Raw genomic sequence first — 6,112 nt, 5'->3', positions numbered from 1 at the left:
GTGTGTGTGTGTGTGTGTGTGTGTGTGTGTGTGTGTGTGTGTGTGTGTGCTGAAACTGCAAGGTGCTGTCAGAGCATGAAGCAGCCTACAGAAAAGGGTGGGGAGGGAGGAATGCACTGCTGCTTCCTGATCTTTGGGCACAGCTCACAGGAGACTGGCTCCTTTGACCAGGGGACCAAAAGGTTTAACTCACTCCTGCGTCCAGTCTGACCATAAAATACCTTTGCTATTCATTTTTAAAGGGAGCAGAAAAATTAAGTGTTATTATACGAAGGCCAAGATTCTAGTGATAAGAAACTTAAATGCTGTCTGCAATGTTAATAGTAAGAGCTAAAGACATGCTCTGCAACTGCGGGGCAACGTTTGACTAAGTTTGGCAGAAGTCTCCTCCCTTCACACCCTCAGGCTTTTGCTTAGCTTAGACAATATCACAAGGAAAGGCTGTTTGCCCAGAGGTTTTCAGTGCATATTTGTTGGGGATTTTTGTTTGTTTGTTCATGGACATGGCTTACCGCCAGCTTATGAAAACTACAAGCTTTGTCATCAGGAGTTCACCCAGTCTGAGAGAGGAAAAACAACAGTTAGAAGTCAACCTTATTCTATACCTTTAAAGCACCACAGAAAAAAAAGCACACATCAAAGAGATGTTTCAGAAATGTTGTGATGCTCTCTGATTTCATAGAAGGGTTATAACAAAGCATCAGTTTCTATACAAGCATAACATAGCTTCATCACAACACAGACAAACCCGATGCAGGAAGATTCAGCTCTTTTCTCCACCTAAGTAGAGCCTTCCCACCAGGTTTGTTCTTCCAGAATTACTACTGAGGCCATTCTTGAATAAAAAAAGAAACATTCTCTGACCCATATCAGAGAGAGCTTAAGCTTTTTAGGGGCACACTGGACTCAGAGGAAAAAAGCCACTACTTACATCACCTTGAACCCCCCTACACAGAGCAACGATAATACCTTGGAATCAGGAAACCCTTGCTTAAACAGCTCACACTGCCACTGAAATCAGCAACAAGTTTGGATAGAGCCAGATGAGAGGATCAGGCTTATCAGCTGGAGGTGGCACTGGGCAGAAAAGCACTGGGTCAAACCCCAGCTGATGTAAATGAGTGCAACTCCCCTCCAGTTAACAGAGCTGGGCCGATTCAAGCCAGCTGTGGATCAAACCCACAGTGTGTTTTGCAAGTCTATTTCCAACTCTTCAGGGCTCTACTTTGCTGTGTTTAAACATTCACAACACCCACTGAATTTAATGAGAACTGTGTGTACAGAACACTAGTGTTATTTCTTTTTAAATATTTGGGAGGTGCTCAGAGACTGTGATAATGAGTGCCATATATTAGAACTGAGACAGAATGGTATTGAATCATCCGACCCTTAAGTGGAACAGGTCATTAATCTTTTCCTTGGGAGAACATTTCAATTTTCGCCTTGGCAAATGAGGAATCATCATTAATAGATGTGGGGGTTCTACCTTTGCCAAGTCCCAGACAAAAATGTGTTTTTCCATTTGCCTTGGGCTTGTTTAAGCTTGCCTAAGGAGGCCAGCCTCACAGTTTGAGAAACACTGCTAGCAGCCACCATACCCTCATTCCCAGCTAAATTAAACCCTATTACACTGTAATTAACCTTGCCTAACTTGTTCTGAGTTACAGCAGTAGGTTAAAAAAAAAAAAAAAAAAAAAAAAAAAAACATCATGCCTTGCCTAAACTGTCGCTGAGAAGCACTTCTACATACCAGACTTGCCTACTATTCAAATATTTCATCTTCTCCTGGAAGCTCCTCCTCTGAAGATTACAACTCAACTGCAGGCAACACCAGAACTCTTCTTGACTTCAGCGTGACCAGAATCATCTGCTATTATCCTCCTGTGCCCCGATTTCATGCCAAATAGTGTATTTTGGAAGAAAATAGAAGTGATGGCAAGACTACATACATTTAAGGCTTAGGTACACTAAGGCTTAAGAGATACACATAGGCAGGCTCACTACATTTCTTAAGTTACATTTAAAGCAGTAAAATTCTACTTTATGAATCAGTCCGTTGACCATTTTATTTAGATGTAAGATTAAAAAGAAAACAAAAAACAAACGTTTCTAATTCTATTTGGCTCGTGGGGCAAGCGTGAGAAGAATAAGAAAGTAGGAAAAACTTTTCAAAGTCATCCTTTTAAAAGGAAAACAAACTGTTGGTAAAACCATTGTTTCCAGATTCCATTTTAAAAACTCAAAGTTCTTCAACTGCATTTTGAAAGACCCACTTTTATCGGAGGTCCATCAGGCTTGGTTAAGCCCACAGTTTTTGATCAGGCCATCAAGGAAACAATCTTAAAACTTATAAACCCACTGAAGTCATTCTGATGAAGATCTGGATAATCCTTTAACTGCCTGCAGTAAAAACATACAGGGAAAATACAGCACAAAGCACCACAGCTTCAGCTTTGCACTGCTCCTGCTAAAAGGGTATTCGAGAAAAAGAAACACTTGCATATAAGAAGTGCCATCATTGATTACGTATGTCACCAGTGGAAAGGTGATAAACCTCTGAAGTGCAGCGCTGATGGTCAAAGCCAACATGAGTTTTCCTTTATGTCTAGACATAAGGGTAAAAAGAATGAAAAGAACAAATGGTTACACATCAAACAGCATAACGCCTCCCACAGAGCCAGACTGACCCTACCTGCTCCTTTAAAGAAGACATTACACCCCTCGATTCGCACAGTACAAGCAATAACTATTTTTTTTTCCCCTCTCAGTACCCCCACGGATACCACAGATACTGTCCCTTCGCCTCCTGTCCCCGCAGCCCCCCCGGAGCCGGAGCATCCCTCAGGGCTCAGCCCCGTCCCTGCCGCCGACCCGCGGCGCTTCAGCTCTCCGTCGGCCGCCCGATGCCCGGACCTCGCTGGTCAAGTGGTCCTAAACATTTCACAATTATGATAGAGAACTGTTGAACTGTTAAGAACCACTGCACCAAGGAGGCTGAGGAGGCGCGGGGCGGGGGACGCGCATCCCCCTCTCTCCTAACAGCCGGCCTCGGCTCTTCCTCTCGCCGCGGCGGACCTGGGGACGAGACAAAACACACGGGGCAGTCGGGCTGGAGAGCACCCGGACCCCCCCGCTCCTCGTACAGAGCTGCCACTTACTCCTGGCCAACGTCCCGCCGGCCTCGCGCTGGGGCTTGGAAAGAATAATAACAACAGCAAAAGTTTTATAAAAGAAAAAGAAAAAAAGCCATTCTTCTCAGCTCGGAGCCGCTCTCTCCGCCACCCGCCCCAGTGCTGGGCTCAGCGTGCGGGGCACGCTTTTATACCCGCGCGGGCACGAGCCGTCCCCTGCCGCGGCGGCCAGGAATGCAGCCCTCGCCCCTGCCGGGACCAGTTTTTCCAGGCTGCCTTCTCCCTGACGGGGTGGTTTTGTTTCGAGCCATCATCATCATCTGGGGCAGCCCGACGTCAGCAGGGAAGAAAGGACAAACCTGTTCGGCGTTTCCTCCCGCCCTCCTCCCTGTCACCGGGGGGAACCGCTCAACAGGTTTCGCCTGAGCCGGAGGTGGCGGCTGCGGGAGCGCGGAGCAGACTCCACCCAGCGCCCTCCTGACAGCGGCTGCCGCCTGCCCTCGGCGCCCTCCCGGCTTCCCCCCGCCTGGCTGCCAGCCTCACACAAATGGGATTAAAATAATAATAATAATAATAATAATAAAGCCCTAAACCGGCCCGTCGTGTTCGCTGGGGGATTTTTGTTGTTGTCGAGGCACCGCTCGGCGCCTTCCCCTCAGCAAATATGGGGTGGGGTGGGGGGCTGCCCGCTTTTAGAAAGGCTCCGTGGCTCCCCGAATCGGCTGGTGGCATTGCTGTGCGCTGCCCTGCCCTTCCGTACGATAATCCCCGGGCTTGGTGCGATCCCCATGTTGCTAAGCATGTTTTTTTTCGCTCGGGAATGCCATGAAATGCTGCGTGCTGTGGAAGTAGGGCTGCCTGTGCCCCATCTTCCCCACAGCCCCACTACTGGATCCAAGGGAAAAGCTTCTTTCAGTAACGGTGGTGAGGCACTGGCACAGGTTGCCCAGAGAGGTGGTGGATGCCCCATCTTTAGAGACAGCCAAGGTCAGGCTGGACGGGGCTCTGAGCAGCTGGTGGAGCTGTGGGTGTCCCTGCTCATTGCAGGGAGGTTGGACTGGATGGCCTTTTAGGGGTCCCTTCCAACACAAACAATTCTTTGATTCCATGAACTTCCATAAATCAGGCCACTTGCCTCAACACCGTGAGTTGCTTTCTCTGAATTTTGAGTTTCTTCCATTAATTCCTCACAATTTCACTCTCTTTGTCTGTAGGTGAAGAATGGAACACAACCCACCAGGTTTTCAGAGCCCTGCTGCTGGGGTAGGCAGGAAGGCCTTCACACTTTGCCATGGTGGGACAGGGCAGCCTGTGTGATGTAGGAAAGATGTGGATGGTTGGCCCTGCTCTGCCAGTGACTCAGCCTCAGGCCTTCACCAAGTCACTTCACCACACCTTGAGGAGGAGAGATAATGCGTACCTGCCTCATCTTATGAGGCTTCACTAAAGTTAATAGAGTGTTTTGCATGTTTAAAGAGCTGTATATGTGCTATGTAGGAATTCTGGCACTCCAGATCCTATGATCTTTGGCTCTTTATAAATGTATAGGCAACTCAAGCCAGTCCTGGAGGAAATGCCCATAAGAACAGGCATTGCAGAGCAGCGAGGGACTCCAGTGCATGTGATTGAGGCACTCCCACCAGAGCAGGAGCAGACAGGTTGCTCCAGGAGCCTATGCAAACTCCCCAGATACAGGCTGGAGGCGTTTCAGTTCCCTTTGGTAAAACCAGCTCCTGTTCTTCTCCACTCTCTCAGACTCAAACCCAGAAATTAATTTTGTGCTTTTTTTTTTTCCTAGAGAGTACGATCTTTACAGCCTTTCTGAACCTTTGTGTTCTCACAAAATTATTTTTGCCTGCCTAAAATACAGGAATATGCAGTGTTGCTGTGTTAATTCAATGGAAACATATGTTGCTGACAGCAGTAGAAGTAAGGCTGCTCCTCTGTGAGAAGATCCCTTGTTTTTCAACAGTGTCCGATGTCTTGTCTTACCCATGATGCACACACCATGCACACCATGACCATGCTAGCTGTTTTCTATATATAATTCCTTGCTAACTACTGCCAACTTTCATCCGCCCCTAACAAACACAAACACACACCCACACCCATGACTCTACAATACCACTCAGCTAAATCATAACCCTACTGCCCATACTGTAAAAGACCTTTCCAGACAAACCAGTCAGAACCCACTGCTGTGATGGTGAGATGTAACACCACCCGCTGACCCCACTGCAGGTCTGATTCAGGTTCAGACACGTATGGCTGATGGCCCTGAAGAAGGGCTCTGAGTCTTAGGAGGGGAATTGCCTGGAGCAGTCAGTGTGAACTGAGGTACAAGAACTCGTACTGGGTTTAGGCAGGATAAGTCACCTTTTGCTTTGTGTTTTTTAGGATGTATTGGTGGTTTTACTGATTGAATGTTTAAGGTTGTTGTTTGTGTTTTTATTTTCAGAGAAGAATATAGTAAAAGACAGCACAGGTCTCCTACTTGGTAGATGTGTCAGGGGTGGCTAGGATGAATTTTACTGGCTAGCATCCCATTATCTCTCTTGGGCAGTCTCACAGAACAGAATGAAGGTTTCAAAGGTAGGAGAGATACCTAACAGTAGAAGTGGACTGACAGCGCTATACAAGGGATAAGCCATGTATTAATTGTTATTCCTCTGTGAAGGTATGAAGAGTGATTGAGGCATTAAAATAGTAGGATTGGTTCTGAAACTGGATAGAGGGGAAATTTGGTTGTATTAAAAGGAACAGTAATTAGCTTGTATTTCTACTGGTGGTTAAGCTGGATATCATTTGTATCCTACTCTTTTCAGCTGCATATACATGACCACAGTAGTTATGTGCTTGGTTTGCAATGGACCATGGTGCAACAAATGGCCTCATTAAACAAGCAGCATGTATGTCACCCATTGAGTTTGCCACTCAGGGGCACAAGCCGAATAAATAGGGCTATGCTATCTGTTAGGCAT

This window comes from Centrocercus urophasianus, unplaced genomic scaffold (assembly GCF_019232065.1).
Source record: "Centrocercus urophasianus isolate 14NV4802_14NV808 unplaced genomic scaffold, USGS_Curo_1.0 seq_14, whole genome shotgun sequence".
Classification (NCBI taxonomy): Eukaryota; Metazoa; Chordata; class Aves; order Galliformes; family Phasianidae; genus Centrocercus; species Centrocercus urophasianus.
The sequence above is the reverse complement of the archived record's forward strand: the minus strand, read 5'-3'. Positions refer to the sequence as shown.